A 17,379-nucleotide genomic window follows, 5' to 3' on the forward strand; every position below is an offset into this window, starting at 1 on the left:
GCGCGCGGCCTCTATGATAATGAGCTGCATGGTAATATAGGGAGGCCGGCTCTCAGGGCTCCGCCGCCGCCACCACCGCGGGAGCCGGAGCTGCCGGGCGGAGCGTCCGCGCCAGACTGGAGCGGGAGGGCGGCTGAGCGCAGTTGCTGGGAATTTTTCGGCCGGGAGGGCAGGCGATCCAGAGAGAGACCCCGCGAGCTCGGGAGCGGTGGGGAGCGCGGGCGCCAGAGCGAGCGAAGCGAACCTCGAAATAGATCTGGAGAGCCAGGTTCCCGGAGGAAATGGGACTGTGAATGAACCCGGGAGCAAGAAGGGAAGGAAGCGCCGCGATTGCTGATGTCAGAGGAGCCCGGAAAGTCGCGCTGGAAAAATCTGAAGACAGTCGGGGCTCTGCCGCTTCCCAAGGAGAGACACCGCCAGCCACCCACCCCACGCCCCCTCGGCGCCTCCCGGTTCCCCCAGCGAGCCAGCGTCAGAGCCCGGCAGGGCTGTTACGGGGCGGCGGAGGACGGAGGGGCGCGCGGACAGGAGACCGAGGGGCCACTTCAGGAATACAGATAAGTGGCTGGTGGCTTGACGTGGATTTTAATGAATTTGGACTCCTCCATGTGGATTTGGTCGTCCCCGTGATCGCGAGCTGCTGGCAGCGAGAGGGGCAGCGCGCCGGCCTCGGCAGCCGGCGGCCGAAGCGGCCGGACCGGGGACGGAAGGACAGACCGACGTCTCCGAGCTGGGTAAGCGGCGCCCTCCGCCCTGTCCCCCGAAGCGCGCTCGCCCCGCCGCGGCTCCCCCCGCGCCCTCCTCCGAGGCGTCCCGGCCCCGAACGCCTGGGCTCGGCTGCGGCCGGCGAGTCCCCGCGGGGGGTCGGCCACTTTCGCGGGCCGGAGCGCGGCGCGCGCGCGTGTGCCGGCTGACTCCCTGCCGCCGCCTCCAGCCCAGGCTTCCCCGCTGGCGCCCCGCTTCCCCGCTGGGCTGCTGGCGGGCGGCGCTCCACGGCGCGCTTCCACCGCGCACCTGCCTGCAAGCTGCGGCTCGGGGAGCGCGGGGGCAGCGGGACTGTCCCGAGAGCTGCAGCCCAAAACGGGCCTCCGAGGCACTGCACGGGCAGCAGGGCCTGGGCCACTGTGGCCGGCGCTCAATTTGGGGACGTTCACTCTGGTGCTGTAGTCCCTGGAGGCCGCTGGCTGTTCCTTCGGAGCAGGGGACTTGGGAATCAAAGGGGAATGCCTCATATGCGCGGCTTCCAGAGGCTCAGGGAACGACACCAAGGCACCCAATGGGATACGTGCCCCATGCCCCCTTCTGTGCGCCCTCGTGGTGAAGCACCCATAAGCACCATCCCCTGGTCTGAGCCTCAGGAGAGGGTTGGGGGTTGAAGGAGGAGAGTATCCAGGGTCCGAGAGGCTCCTTATAAGCCATTTTAGAATATTTTCCTTCTTGGGCTTCTTCTTGCCCCAACCCACAAGTGATGTAGGGATCTTAGAAAATTCTAGCCCTTTTTATCCATCCCACAGGTAGTCTCTGTAAATATGTTAATCATGGTCTTGATGGCCAAAGAGAGAAAGTCATCCGGAAACTGCCATCCCAGGTCCCTGACAAATGTCCACCTGTTTGGCATGACCTTTGCCCTAGAAGGAGCTACCTACTCAAACTCAGCTCGGAGGGATAGAGATAATGGGGGAGGTGGAAGTAAAAGACTTGGAGTTCAAAGTCATTTATGTCTAGAAATGAGAGCCCCATGAAGTGGGCAATGGAAATATGATCAGGTCTCCTGTAGAGTTCTGAGATCCTAGGGTAACAGTGGCATATCCTAGTAGTGGCTATACAAGGGACATAAGACAGGACCAGTTTGAGGCAGTAGCTTGGGGACCCAGCAGCTTGGAGGAACCTACAGAAATTTGGGGAGCCATTCATCCCCTTCCTTCTATCCATGAGCACAGTGGACGGGGTTCATGAGCATCAGATCAAGATGAGTATCTGGGCTGGGCAGGGCTGGACGTCCTGGGAGCTGGGAGTCAGGTTCAGTTCCTCCGCACACCGGTCCCCACACAATAGCAGGCTCCTGTCTTTCTGGGCTTCTTTCCCAGACCCTGAAACTTCACTCTTCCCTCTGGGCAGGCTTTGGAGTCTGGGGCCTTCAACAGAGCATCAGAGCCCGGGGAAGAGATAGCTCTGGCTGGAGGAATTCAGCTATTCCTAACTGAAATGCACAACTTTTGTGCAGACACCCCAGAACACTCCAGGAGCTGCTAGCAGCCCTCTCTCCTCTGACCTCCTGGCAAGAAGAGAGAAGAATTCATTAATTTCCCCCTCCCCTCATCTAGCACCTTTTGAACTAATTACCTATGATCTCCCCTCCTTGGCCTGGGGGTGGGGTGGGGGGTCAGGTGGGAAGGTAGGGAACCAGGGAAACTGAGAGCAATCTGTCAAGTACCCTAGCGAGGTTTTTTTGCTTTTCCCTTCTTCCACCTGGCATCTCCGCTTACGCCCAACCCTTCCTCATCTCGGAACCTGCCCTCACTGCCAGCATTACCTGAAAGAGTGGTTCCCCTCAGCCCTCTAGCCAACCCTCTTCAGGGACCCGCTGATAAAGGAAGGGCAGTGCAGACTGCCCTCTCCGCTCCCTCACTGTCCTCAACAAATTGCATTAGGATGGGGCAAATTGGCTTGCAAAGCAGTTAAATGGAAATGACATTTGGAGCGCTGTGCAGTGGGTATGCTGCTGAAGAGCAGCAGGATGGGAGGCGGTGGAGCGCAGGAAGGTACCCTCTGCCCAGGACCACGAGTCTGGCAAGGGGTTTCCACTAGGCCCTTCTCTTTGACAGAATGTAAGGACCAGGACCGGGGTCCCTCATAGCCTGGAGCAGGACGGAGGGGAGCTGGATGGCCTTTCAGCCCCAGTCTAAATGAGTAAATGGTGGTGTCCCATGTCCATCACCCCAAAGCAACCATGTCATTAAAAGGCTGGTGGCCCTGCTTTCAGAGCTGCCCTGAATACCTACCCCTGTCCCCAAAGCACCAGGGAACATTCCCTCTCCAACCTTTTGACCATCAAAAGCTGCAGGTGTGATGGATGTAAAAGTTCACCATCTGTTGTAGTGGAGTCTGTGCTTAACATGAGGTTAAAGAGAAACCCTTCGAAGACCAGCTACTTCTCTACCAGGCCCCTTTCCCATTTCCAAATACTTCTGGTGATTTTGTTCAGCTTTATTTCATGGGCATGTTACAAGGAAACACACAAGCGGGATGGGAAACCAGTGACACGGTTAAATATACAAGGAAGCAGCTGGCAGCAGCCGAAACTCACCAGTTCAGGTACCATGAAATATTTATGGCTCTGGAGTTGTCACTGTTTGGGGGTTTTATAGTCTCTATCCTGCCTCCTTTGCTATGGCTGCCTCTCCAAGATAAGGGGTTTGGTGCGGGGGGTGGGGGGGGAGACGATTTCCATCTCCAGCCGCGACCCCCCCCTCAGCTGTCTCCCTGCATTGCCACACAGCTGTCTCCGCACACGCAGACTGGGGCCCAGTATACTCTGTCCATCATGGCACAGCGAGAGGCGAGGAGCTCCAAGCCAAGCCCCCACCCCACTCCCGTTCTGATCATAAAGAGACCGGAGCATTGTGTTACTACAGTCTGTTAACTATGGATAAGTCAGGATTGTCCACAGGGAAAGTGGCAGAAGCAGGCTTTGAGGTGCTGTAGTTTTACAGCTTGCGCACACACCCTTCCCCCCAGCACTGCCACCCTCACCCAGGGCCAGTCTGTTATCAATTCATTATAAGTGAATATTTCTCCCCTTCACAGATGCTCTGTTCCAACAATAGTGAATGGAACTGATTCCCTTATGGGAAACAGTGTTTTTCACTTAGTTACAAAGATTTCATGCCTGATTAGAGTAAATGAGGGCTGGGGGTGTGTCCTCTTCTTGTCTGGTCATTTCTAAAGGTGAGCCCTGTGGAGACAGAGAAAGGCAATTCTTCCCGGGGGGGTCAAACAGCTGGTCCTAAGGGCCAGGAGGGATGGATGGTAAGAACAGGACACCCCCTTTCTCCCTGCCTTAGCCCTCAGGCTCTCCGGGGCCCTGTTCCTGGCCTTTGGGCATATGGAACCTCTACTGTTCCATCTGGGATTCAAGGGCAGAAATAGAGGCGAGAAAGTTCTTTGTTGGGGAGCAGTGTCCCTACAGGGCAAGTGTAAAGGGAGAGGAGGAAGGGAGGGGGAGAGAGGAAAGAAAAGGCCCCAGCAGTGCACAGGCTCCTGTTCCCACAGTTGGTTAACCATTAAGCCCTGCCCTGGCCTGGACCTGTCTCCTGCTTGGGTGGAAGGATACTCTCAGAAACCCAGAGGGGGCAGCAGGTGATCCCCATGCCCACCTCCCCCTGCCACAGGACATTCGCCGTGTCTCCCCTCTCCCCTTCGACCCCCAGCTCAGTCCTGGCCCCCACTCCCCCTTTTCTCTCCCTCTCCCCTGGCACCGGCATCCTCCTCCCAAACCCTGCCAGCTGTCCCTTCACCCAGGCTTTGCCAGTTGTTTGCCTGACAGCATGCATGTCCCACGGGGAAACAGGCAGGATAGCGAGGAGAGTGGATGGAGGGGGTGAGCTGGGTTCACACAGGACTCCAGAGCCAGAGCTCTGAGCTCAGGTTATAGACTGCTTCAAACCTACACATCACCCCACGAGGCCCAAGTTTGCTTGGGGGATGGGGGTGGAGGGGGTTTTGGCCAAAGTTCCCTCTCCTCCGGGAATGCCTGATTTCCGCGAGGGTCCCTGCCTTGGCCGCCTGAGATAGGCCACTTTCTCCAAGGCCTCGTCAAAGCATTTCCAGCTCCTCAGACCTGGAGCCCTGAACTTCAGGGAGAAAAACCCAGGAGACAGACCAGAGATGCAGACCAAGATATAGGAGCGAAGGTACATGTGGCAAGACCCAAGTCAAGATGCAGAAACAGTCACAGATAGGCGTAGAGAGGCAAGGTGACAGAAAAGTAAGATAAAGACGGAAAGACTGACAGTGTGAATGGGGCGAGAAGAGTTGAGAACAGACGTGGGAAGGAACAGTCCAGGCCTGAGGGGGGCTTCTGGTCTTCCCAGGCCCTAAGGCGAGGCTCCTCTGGGCTGAATTGGGAAGCTGAAGTAGCAGGTTATCTCCACTAGAGGGGACTCGTGAAAACCAGGCTTGGCCCTAAACAGTGGCTTTTGTGCTTATTTGGGTTTTTTTTTTAAGAAGAAAAAAATAGTTAAGATATATTAGAAACTCCCAGCTGTCACTACGCAGAGACCACAACCGGTAGGGCCCTTTTGCTGGTGGGACCTCTGGGCCCGTCTGGCTGCAGGGGAGTGGGAAAGGCGCCTGCAGCATTAGGAGGTGGGGGTCCAGCATGGTGAGCAGCTCAGGGAGGCCTGCCGGGCAGGCAGGATGCATCTGGGGGTGGGAGACAGGAGGGGGCAGGCATTCTCAAGAAGTCCTGGCCCGCCGGCTGGCCTGGCCTGCCAGGAGGCTTTTGCCTTTCTTTATCAGCAGTAGAAGTTTTGGCGCATCCCCAAGGTGCCTTCACAGGCCTTCCCTTCTCCCAGCTCCCTAAATGCGAATTTTCAAAACACTCTCAGGTGGTGGCAAAGCTGCTCCTGAGGAGACTTTTTAAAAGAGACCTTTCAGGAACTGAACGCATGTCAACGCTGTATCACTGATTTAATCTTTGTCTTCATACTCTCTGCGGGAGCCTTTCTCTGAATTATAATTCCCCCTTTCATTTCAGCAGAGGACAATATGGAGAGAACAGAGTCCAGAGGCTTTTCTCATCTGAGGAGATAATAATTGTCTAACAGGGGTAGGGAAAAATATTGAAGCTTGGGGATGGGCAGTGGGCCAGAAAGGAGCATCTCTTCAGATCTGATACCATCCTCTGATATTTAATCTTGGCTTCCCTTTGGCTCAAATGTACCTGGGGTCAAAGTGGGAGGGGAGGGAGGAGAGAGCAAAGAAAAAAGAAAAACAAGATAAATGTATCATGTTATGGAAGTCTAATCCTGCTTTTCCTTGGCTAAAATTACTTTCGGTAGGAGAGATAAAGTGGAGTTGCCCTTGCAAAGTTCAACTTGTCTTTGAGAAGGAAGAGGCGGAGGAATCCTGGGGCTCAGAGTGAGTAGCTGATGAGTGAACCCCTCTCCTCTGTGACCCCCCAGCACAAGTTCTCTCTGAAGCTTTGAGAGTGAAGATGGAGGCCCTGAGTTAGGCACCTTCACTGCCTCTCTGCGCTGTCTGGGGAGTTAAGCTTTTTGTATCTACAAGCCTCCCTTCCCACCTTAGTTTCTTGTTTGGGTACGGGGGGATAGAAAAAAGAGGTATAGAGAAGCTAAACAACGCCTCCGAGTTTAATCTTCATATAGGAATTGTTGCCCTTGTACTGAAAGCAGGAATTGCCATCCATTTGGGTTTAATCAAGTAGAAATCCGTCACTTACGCAGTGCTAGGAATGTGTAACACTTGGTACCAAGATGAAAAGGTAACAGATCCTACCTTTAAGACTCTTAAGGGCATCCTGGGGGGAGGGAGAATTACATAAGCCATGTACCCTCACAGAAGTTTAATATAAGGCAGAATGGAGTTAACAGTATGTTGGGGGTGTCAGAGGAAGTGGAGCTCCTGGAAGCTTTTGCTCTAGTCAATGGAAGGTGTAGGTTTCCAGGAGAGAGGCTCGGGTGTCTGAGAACTTCATATTTCCCTGTCAAGAATGACTGTCTAATGCTCTCCCACTCCTCACCCTCTCAGAACTACCCCTATTTTTTTTCCTCATCCTCCTCCGCGGAGTTTAAAATGACACCACTGTAGCTGTTTTCTATTAGTCAACATCCTAGAGCAAGATCTCCATGTAGCACCCTCCCAAGGGGTTTTCACCGTGTATTCTATGTAAATTGCATCCCTTTCCGGTCCCCTGGAGCTGGCAGCATGGACGCCACTGTGCTTCATCAGGAAACGTTATTACTCATCTGTATTCACATTGAAGCGTCTGGAATCCTGCCGTTAGCGCACCACATTTATCTGAAGGAACCCATTAAAGGGAACAAACCTGAGAGAAAAATATTCGGATTTTCCCCCTCACCATAGCTGAGCAGAAGAACCCCCTCCACGAGCCACTCCAAATTAAATTTGGGGTGGAGGAGACCTGGCACTGGGGTGGACAGAACCAGGGTGCATGCTTGGGCTTTAAGAGGCCTTTGAAACCTTTGAAAGTCTGTGCTTTTAAGAAATATGAATGTGTGTGTGTGTGTGTGTGTGTGTGTATTTCTGAAGCGAAGGAGTTTGTGATCCACCCCCCGCAAATGTAAAGAACCGCTAGACTCTAGTCTCCAGGGCCTTTTCCTAGCCTCAGTTTCTGCTTTCTGTTCTGGTGGTGGAATGAGGGCTTTGGACTAGGAACTGTAACCCCAGTGCCTTCCCCGTGTCCCCAAGCGGTAGATGACTGACTCTTAGAGTAGACGAGAGAAATCCAGGGACAAAATGGCTCAGAATGTCAGGGAACCCAGGTGTCATAATTGCTCTGCAAATATGGACAGGTCATGGCACTCCTCTGAGCAGGAGGCAGGGCAGAGGACTCCTCCCTTTAAGGGATGGAGGGTGGAAGGCTCAGGAGGAGAGGAAGAGGTGGGTGAGAAAGCCCTGCCTGCCCTGTAGAGGCAGGAGGACCAGCGGGCAGACAGAAGGGACAAGAGGGGATGTTGCTGCTTTGAAGTGGTTTCCTGCTTCATAAAAGCGAAAGGCCTCAGCTGGGCTGGGTAAATATTACGTTGGCCTCTGACCTCCCACCTCCCCAGACTGCTCCCCCAGCTTCCCATTTTTTTCTCCTGAGCTACAGACATACCTGAGGGAGAAGAGCTTGTTCTCTGAACTTGGGTGTTCTCAGCGGGAGCCCTGGCCAAAGCCAGACAGGAGGACATGGCCTCTCCCCTGTGCCCAGACCTGAGAGCCTTCTGGGTCAGCCCGCGCTAGCAGGTCTGGCTCCCCGCTCCACGCTGGTGGGTGGTGATGTTTTCCAGGAGAGAGGCGGTCAGTCCCCTGACAAGACTAGCCCTCTACCCTCACTTCAGCGGCCCAGACCCTGCTGGCAAGTCCCTTGATTCTCTGTGAAATTAAAACCGACACCACTAGGATTTCTGCTAGGCAAACACCCCCTGAGGTTTATCCGGAAATTAACAAAATTCAAGTCTAATTCCCCCCTCCGAGTGACCCCCAGGGTGTGAAGCCCTTCAGGTTCTGGGCCCAAGAACCCAGCTGTGAGAGACTTAGAGAAAACCATCTGAACCGCTTGTGAAGCTGGGAAGTCACGCCCGGCACCCTCCCGCAGGAGGCTTAGTCCAACCAAGAGGGGTCAGAACAGATGGTCAGGAAGAGTCTGGTGTCAGGTTAAGGTCCTAATGCATGGGAACAAAGGGCCTTCCTTCACACTTGCAGCTCTTCCCTCTTCCTAAAAGCTTTCTCACCTGTTGACCAGCGCTCATCCTCCATTTGCTCCCGGGTCCGGGAGGGAGATAAGAGGGAGCCACAAGACACTCAGGGAGAACTGCTGCCTGCCCCGCACCCAGCACCTCAGTTTCTTCATCTGTACAGTGGGAATGAATGCTTTCCGTGACTCCCCAAGCGCCCTCAGTTGCCTTTGTTTCTGAAGCCGGGCATGGGAAGATAGTGTTTGGGCATTTGGAAAAATGACAATTGTTGCAAATGTGTAAAATTATTCTAAAATTTAGAGCAGGAATACAGCCAAGCTAGGGATGTTTTTCTCCTCTCTCTCTCTGTGTCTCTGAATTTGTTTGGAATTTTCTGAGAAAAATAAGATTTTTATTTAAAGAAAATCTGTGTGCTAAAGGTTTTGATATGTAAAAAATAGATGAAGGGCTAAAGATTCAGTGAAGACTGGAAACTGAGAGGAAAACCAATGGTGATCCTGGCACTGGGGCCACATACATGGTTTGGGGTTAGCACTAACCAGTGGGGCTGGAGTTTGAATTCTGAATTTGCTACACTTGGGGCTTTGATGCCTTCAAGTCTAAGAGGAGAGATGAATGATACTGTCACAGAACTGGTAAGCTGGCATTTTTCTGGGAGTCAGCCTCCCATGGCAGGGCAAGGGGCGGAGCTCATGGGCCCCTAGCTGCCTGCCTGCAAACAGCTTACATCTCTCTGCAGAGAGAGCTCCTAGGAGTATGGATATGAATGGGATGGACACAGCATGAAAAGCATCAGCAGGAGCTGGACCCTGGACCTCAGGGATTAGATCCTTGGCCAGCGCTGATCCCTGGGCAGAACATAGCAGGATGTCTGGGGAGAACCATCAGCTATCTTGTGCTAGCCCAAGAAACTCCCCCGGGCCCTCCCCGCTGCAGCACAGAGCCTTGTCCCTTGTTGGAAGCACAGAGCATGGGAAGGGGGCTATGAGAGGAGGGAGCCCTGTGCCTTCGACAGCACTGTCCAAGAGCCAGTGGTGGAAAATGAGTGTGACAAGATGCCTTGAGTTTCTTTTCTAGAATATTATGAAGAAAACAGTTTGAATTACAAAAGAACGGGTGTTGTATGTAGAATACTTGAGAAATGGTTCTGAGGATTCGATAGCAGCTTTACCCAGGCCCACATGATAGATGCGGCAGCCGAGTCCAGCCTGGGAGAGTGGATTGCCCTGTGTCACACAGTGAGTGGCCAGGCACGGTGTCCACCTGTGAGGAGGTCTGCTTGCCCCGGCCTGGCCCAGCACACTCTCTCCACCTGCCCATGTAGCCACCTTCTCTTTCCATTCTCTCATTCCCCGACCCTGTGCTCAGCGCTGTCCCCATCTCTCTCCCTTGGGTTTGAGCGTGCGTCCCCGAGAAGTGACCTCTCCCCTGCTCTGCCAGTCCGCCGGCCCTAGGACACCCCGATGCCTCTCTGTGGCGCTGGGCAGTGTGTAGAAAGGCCCCCCTCCCTTAAGTAGCTCCAGCCAGCTTCCCTCCATCCACCGCAGGCCTTGCTGTTTTCAGAGTCAACGGCCCTGGCAAAGCCCAGCCACCCCTCCCTCCCCAGAGGCAGCGTGGGTACTGCTTGTGTGGCGGTCTCTATAGACTCTGCATTCACAACTTGAAGAGGGTGAGACAATGACCTGAGCAGCCGCCTGCAGACTGTGCTGGCTGGGAGGCTGCCAGAGCGGGAGGTGGGAGCCTGGGCCGGCCAGGGTCTGCCTACCATGCACCTGCGAGCTTTCTCAGGCAGCCGTGGCTGACCCAGAGGAGATGCGAGGTGGAATTGGGATCCAGAGGACCTGGTCCAGGCCACCTGACTGGCTTCTACCACAAGCCCCCAGCCTCCTTAGCCAAGGTTTCCACCAGCTGTGTAGTCACTCCAGGCCTGGAGGAAATAGCAGGGCCCTGGCTCCTGAGGTTGCAGCCATTTGTGGCCTGAGGACAGTAAGAAGCAGAACACTTGTCCAGGTAGAGACAAACAGGCCACTTCACCAGGAGCCTGCCCAGGCAGAAGAAAGGTACTGTACATTACTTGCAAGGAGATCGGAGTTGGCATAACATGATTTACTTTGAACAGATGTTTATTGAATATCTACTATGTGGCAAGTATTATGGGAGGGAGGCAAGTGGCTGTCGTGGCTCTTGAGGAGCTTCCAGTGTGGCAAGGGAAAAAGGGGATACACACAAATAATGGTCATGCAAGTTAAGTGTTGCAGGAACACAGGAGAGAGAGATTAACCAGAGCCATGCAACCCAGAAGGGGCCGTCTAGGGAGGGAATGGGCTCTACATCATTTGGGGAATTCAAGCAGAGATTGGAAGATGATGACCAGGTCTTAAGAAGGGATTCCTGTGTGGAGCAGGAAGGTCTAAGAGGGATGGCTGAGGTCCCCACCCACGTCCCAGTCCTCTAACCTTGAGTCTTTCTGTTTGCTGCTCAGTGGATTCAGTGGAGGAAAAGGCTCTTTTGAGAAGTGAGGATGAGTGTCAGGTCCGTGAGAATGACCCGCAGCTGCCGGCCTAAATTCCACAGTAAACAGAGTTGGTTCTCACACCTTCATCCCCATGACTCCCCTCAGAGCAGGGTGCCAGGAAGCCTGGGCTGGGATAAGCCCTGGCCTCCCCTGGAGCCAGAATTGTCCTAATCGTGTTAAAATGAGTGCTCGGTCTACAAGCAGGGGCAGACCTGCGTGCGCTGAGACTTGGTCAGCTCTCTGCCTGCAAAGCTCTAACTTCTAATCATTGTCATAAACAGGACGGAAGCAGCTGCTCACTCCAGTCTATTATCAGCTTGGTTGGAGACAGAGAAATTTAAATGGCAGTGAGATGCTTAGCAGAGCAACGAAAAGTCGGTGTTAAAAATAAAGAAAACGAGGCAGCTTGTTTCATCGAAATAGAAGGGTTATTAAACAGCCCTAAATTAATCAGTGATCTGCCAGGGTTGGGAGTCGGAGCGCCGCAGAGCCAGGGTAGAGAGCTGGGAGAAGATGGGGGAGAGCAAGTCAGAGGCAGGTAGGAGCTGCCTATGATCTCAGCCCAGGCTGCAGGGATTATGGAAACAAGGTCTTCAGAAGGGGAGTCGGCAAATAGTTTTCTGCCCCACTGATAAGAGCAGGTTGGGTGGGGAGGGGATTTTGGTACCCCAGCCTCTCCCCCTACAAAGCCCTGCTTCTGATTTCTTTCCATCTGCCACCACCGGCGCCAGCCCTTGGGCCATCTCCAGTCCTCATCTCCTCCCCAGGGCTGGGCAGGAGCCAAGTGGCATTTGGTGGAGGACCACAAGCTCCCAGCCAGTCTTCTTCCTCTCTCGCAGGGTGTCCCCAAGAACTCAAGCCTGAGTTGAACTCCTTACACTGCACTCCCATTCCGAAAGAGTGGTGACAGTATATCCCAGGTATGGCCAGAGCCTGGCCTGCCTGCAGGGAGGCTAATCTCTGGAGTCAGGGGTCTGTCCTTGGTGATATCACTTGGACTCCAGCCAGCAGGGCAGCAGGGAGACAGGTGTAACTCCAGGAGCCCCAAGTCCAAGGCCCACTTCCACATCAGGTACCTTCTCGAAAATATTTCACCTCAGGTCTACCTAAGTCTCCTCCCCGGTGAAGTGGTGATGCCGATGCTGTTCTCTCCCTCACAGGCTTGCATATGGGGTACGTTAATGGGATAACATACATGAAATTCTCAGCCAACTATAAGATCGCTGCACAAATGCTAGTTTATACTACAGCGGGGTCCCTTGGAGACCTAGGACAAAACATCAAAAAGACTTCCCAGAGGGCGCGACAGGGGTCTGGGGGAAGCGGACTTGCTCGTACCTGGGCAGAGCCACGGGAGGGGAGGCCGGGCCCAGCATGTCCCTGAGCACTTGTGCTCCCGCCAGGCTGGGCAGCAAGTTGGATCTTGAATCAATCACTCCAGGAGCATTTTCTTTGCTCTTTGACCTCAACATTCTTTCTCCTCCCGCCCCCCAACCTCCTGCTTCCCTCCTGGCTGTTTACCCTTTTCCAGGCTCCTCTCTCACACCCCATTCATCATCGGGGGCCAGAGCCTCACTCGAAAAGTCTCTCATCTCCTGCCCAGGTGGCCGCACACTACACCGGCCTGCGTCTCCCCCTCTCCCCCCCAGCACATTCTTCTCCTGGGGTCAGCCTCCCCGATAATTGTGCCCTCCGCTTCCCACCCCCCCCCCAGTAAAGCCGCAGGGGCCTGAAAAGTCTCTTCTTGTCTCCCTGCTCACCCAGGTGCTAAGGGTCCTTCAGGCCGATGCGCTTGCATTTTGGCACAGACAAGCCCCATAAGTGGACACACCTCTGCCCAGAGTGCCAGCCGCCCCAAAGTCTCCACGTGTCTCTTTTAACCAGCGCCACCCACAGTTCCCTTGCTCCGTGAGTGTGTGCGAGTGTGAATGCGCTTGTTACTTAAGAGAGACTGTTTGACAGCTCAGGATCTTTTCTGCAAAAGCTCAGAGTCTCAGACAAAGAGAGAAAAATGATAGAAACTGAAGGTGGGAAGGTACAGGGTGGGGACACAGCCTGCTTAAGAAGCTTCCTCATAAAAAGGAGTTACAGCTTTTTATTCGAAGGCAGGCTATTGATTCAGAAAAGCCCCAGAAAGGGACTTCCGTGGTGGTGCAGTGCTTAAGAATCCACCTGCCAGTGCAGGAGACACGGGTTCAATCCCTGGTCTGGGAAGATCCCACGTGCCACGGAGCAACTAAGCCCGTGCGCCACAGCTACTGAGCCTGCGCTCTAGAGCCCACGAGCTGCAACTACTGAGCCCACATGCCACAACTACTGAAGCCCACGCGCCTAGAGCCCGTGCTCCACAGAAAGAGAAGCCACTGCAATGAGACGCCCGCGCACCACAACGAAGCGTAGGCCCCGCTCGCCACAACTAGAGAAAGCCCACGTGCAGCAACAAAGACCCAACGCAACCAAAAAATTAATTAAGTAATTAAAAAAAAGAAAAGCCCCAGAAAGAAGGAGAGGCAGGGAAGATACTGGAGAGGAATTTCATCTGACATGCTGACCAAACCCAGAGGAAGAGCCCCCCAAAATGTGGAGCTCAGCCCGTACGAACAGTTCTCAGCATCTCCTCGTCCTATGGGCCAGCTTTTCTCTCTTCTCCTTTCCTTCCTCTTTCCTGCCAGGGGCATCTGGATAAGTCACCCAGAGTGGCAGAAGTGGCCTTAAATCACTCTCAGGGCCCTGAGAGGAGGGGGTGGTGCCCTGGGTAGCATGGGGCCCAGGGGACTGGAGGAATGGCTGCTTGGGACCAGCAGCACCCAGTTTCTCCCCAGAAGCCTGGGTCTGGGGATCTGGGTCCCCAAGCTCCACGCACAAGAACCAGCCCATCACCTGGCTGAAACAGAGCCTCACTTGTCGTCGCCACCATCCAGGGCAGCCACTGCTGCCAAGGAGATGATGCCCTTGTACAGTGTTTCTCCAAAAACAGAAATAAGAGTAACTGGTGTTTATTCAAAACGGTGGAGTTTACAAAACACTTTCATATCTCTTTTCTCATCGATTCTCACCACAACCCTGTGAGGTGGCCTTTTCCAGTTGAGGAAACTAAGACGCCAAAAGGTTAAATAACATGTTCAAGGTCAGGGAACTAGTAAGTGGTAGAGCAAGACTTGCGCCCAGGTCTGCCCCCAAAGCCCATAGCCTTACCTCTGCATCAGCTGCCCGGCAACATGTGTCACGGTGAGTTTGACCTCCTCATAGGAGAGCCCTGCTCCGAAACCTTCCTGGAGGGATCTCACCCCACCCACTCTGCTTTTGATCACTTTATGTTGTCAGTTGACCATTTATGATTATGTGCTTTTCATGTGATCGATGATAGTGTATGCTTCATGGCTTCTTGCCAAGACTTTTCCTGCACCAACACTGTCTGCATGGGGCATTCTTCAAAGGAGAGCTGGCATCTTCCCACTCTTCTCCATCCTTCTCCCCACCTTATCCACCTAGCCAATGACATTTGCTCTTCACCCAGTGGGCTGAAGATGAACAACAGCCAGGATCCTTCCCAAATGGTTCACTGCCTTCTTCACTACCTCCCAAAGATCAGTTATGACAAATCATTGAGCCAAGTGTATTAGTTCAGCCATGGCTTAGAGCAGCCTAGCAGGTGAGAAAAACATATGAGCATCCCCCCTTCCCTCTCCCCTGCTCTCCATGATTCAGACTGAGTGCAGGACTGAGTAAAAGGCATCATGCTACCCCTGTACAGGACGCCAAAGATGCCCTCAAAGAGCCTCTACTTCAATGGAAAGATAGGATAGTCACATGAAAAAGAGAGCCTACACTACCATGCAATGTGTGCTAGAAACAGCAATTTTTGACTTTGGAGGAAAGACAGGGAGGGCCTAGAGGCTTCCTGAGATTTTGAAGAATGGACAGGGTTTAGATAGGCAAAGAAGAAAGAGGAGATGGGCATTCCAGGGAGAGGGGACCACAGAGATAAAACTGTGTGACGTGTTTTGGGGACTCGGCAAATGAACCAGTTTGTTAGGAGTGGAGTCACCAGGGAAGACATAGGAAGGGAGGCCAGAGAAAGACAGAAGAGCCAGCTTGGGAGGACTTGAACTTGGGCACTTAGTAGTCCCGAGTCGGTCTGGGCAACAGCAGGGAGCCAAGGAAGGTGTTTTCTACGTGGATACCATACTTTGGCCCTATGCCTGGCAAAGTTAGTCAAAGTCAGTCCTCTGACACACAAGAAATGAAGCAGTACAGGGCACACCTTGCAGGAAATCTATGGCTGAATCTTAGCTGCCAATGGCCTTCACTGGGGTCCATCACAGTGGAAGATCTGGATGGTGACTGTGACTGTCTTACATGCACATTTTCAGCGAGGCAACACCAGGCTTGCTAGTAAAGAGGACCACTCTTTTGAACTTTGGGGAATCGCAACTTCTGGAAACAGACAGCATTAAAAAATGCACCTTGATCTGGCACTAATGGCTGCTTTCCCTCACGCAAGGACAAGGCAGCAGCAATGGGGAGTGCCCCTTGTCCCTAGAGCCTTTCAGTGGCTGCCATGGGGTAGAAAGCATGAGGGTCTGCAAGAGAAAAAGGAAGTGCTCTCACCTGGGGACTCCTGGGGGCCGTTAAAATTCTTCTTCAAGAGGAGAAAGATAGAAGATCTTCCTGGAAAGTAAGTGGCATTTAGGGCCATTCCACAGACTGAGAGCTGGGATAAATGTCTAGGGCTTTGTTTTTTTACTCCCCCCTCTCTTTTTTCTTCCTCCCCTTTCCCTCCCACTGGTGAGAATTGGAGCCGTGTCACTCTTCTTTGAAAACATTGCAGTTAATGACAGCATAATATGCCGTTATTTGGAGTAACTGTAATTTATTTAACCCCTTAGTTGGGTACTTTCTACCCTGCTTCCTGCTCTCCTGCCCCATTTCCATCTCAGAATCCTTAGCTCTTTCTTGTACCGTAAGCATGGGTGAGAAGGCAGGAGAGAGACTTCCAGGCTCCTCGGAAAGATCATGTGGAATTTCCCTGAAAGGTGACCGCCAGGCAGCAAACCTCTTGCCACAAAACACCCACAGACTTCACCTTGTAATGGATAACTCAGCCCTGGCCACCTCCACCCTCAGCCCTGCTTCTTTACCAAAATAAAATGGGAGCCTCGAGTCTTGACCTTCAAAGTAAAGTACTTGCCAAGTCTTACTTAACGTTCTCATGAGTCTCCCCAGATCAGGGACAAGAGGGTTTGATTGAAAAATAAATTCTAAATATCTAGGGGATGTGGAAGAGTGGGGAAAGCATGGGTGTCAGAAAGTTCTGCTTCCTAGCAGAATGATGCTAGTTACTCAACCTCCCTGAGATTCCATTTTTTCATCTGTGAAATGGGGAGAATAATACCCATTTTGCGGAATAATCACAAAATTACCCGTTGCGTATGCAAAGAATCTAGCATTGTGCCATATAGCAGGTGGTTAATAATTAATAATAATGATAGCTGCTCCTCTTTATTATTTTTGTCATGGAAAACAAATGGAAATTGCTATCATTATGCTATTCATGACCCTTCTGGTATGAGGTCTTCTAACGTAAATTTGGACTTGATTTAGCAAAGCTAGATCCCCACTTTTATTCCTTTGCCAGACTTTGGAAGGAGCCTGAAAACTCCCCTTCCTGTCCTTTAATCCCATAATGCCTACCAGCAGAGCAACCCCATAATGAGGATGGTATGCGTATGGTCTGGCTAGAGTCAAGGGACCAGTGGGGTGACCTTTCTAGGGGCCCCATAGTGCAGAGGGCAGGTGTGCCCCCAGTGCCCACAGCTTGGAGCCTCAGAGCCCTGCTAAGTTGCAGAAATTCTTTCTGCCCCAGGGGTGAGGTAGTCATGGCAAGGCTGGGCTGCGCCATCCCCTAGAGGGGGTTGAAGAGGGCAGAGCCCACGGAAGGAGGAGGGGGGAGGGGTGGCGGGCCGGCAGCTGCTTGAAATTGATTGCTCTTGTAGTTTAGTTTATACCATGGGACCTCTCCGCACTGCCCGGGTGGCGACCTTTAGATAATAAAGGGAATTCTGGGAGATTTCTGACAGGCCCGTGACATATGGGGCAGGTCTGCAGGGTCAGGCGCTGTATCTCCCTGCTCCCGGCCCCAGGGTAATGAATCTTGTTTTGACTTGGCCAAGCCAACCCAGCCAGCACCCCAGAAAGGAGCCCAGCCCCTCCCCTCTGCAACCCTTCAAATAAGCGCCTGCCTTTGGAACCCTTCATAATTCAGGGAGACAACTCCAAACTTTTATAGCCTGTGAGAGGAGAGGACAAACACTGGATGTTTTGCTAAGGCCCTGGGAGGGCTGGTGTGGTTTCCAGGGCTTGAGCAGAGCCCACTGGGAGACCTGGGGAAAAAAAACCACCAGAAAACCCTCCCTGACG

At 53.2% G+C, this 17,379-nt stretch overlaps 1 protein-coding gene across 1 annotated transcript in view; it reads left to right on the forward strand.

The window, feature by feature from the left end:
- The first annotated feature begins 604 nt into the window (after nucleotides 1-604).
- Nucleotides 605-17,379, forward strand: part of PLXNA2 (plexin A2) — a 213,164-nt gene continuing 196,389 nt past the window's right edge. Inside the window, exon 1 of the mRNA XM_059939005.1 lies at nucleotides 605-734. The gene's annotated coding sequence lies outside the window, so the exon portion shown is untranslated. The remainder of the gene's footprint in view (nucleotides 735-17,379) is intronic.

Source organism: Balaenoptera ricei, chromosome 1 (genome assembly GCF_028023285.1).
Source record: "Balaenoptera ricei isolate mBalRic1 chromosome 1, mBalRic1.hap2, whole genome shotgun sequence".
Classification (NCBI taxonomy): domain Eukaryota; kingdom Metazoa; phylum Chordata; class Mammalia; order Artiodactyla; family Balaenopteridae; genus Balaenoptera; species Balaenoptera ricei.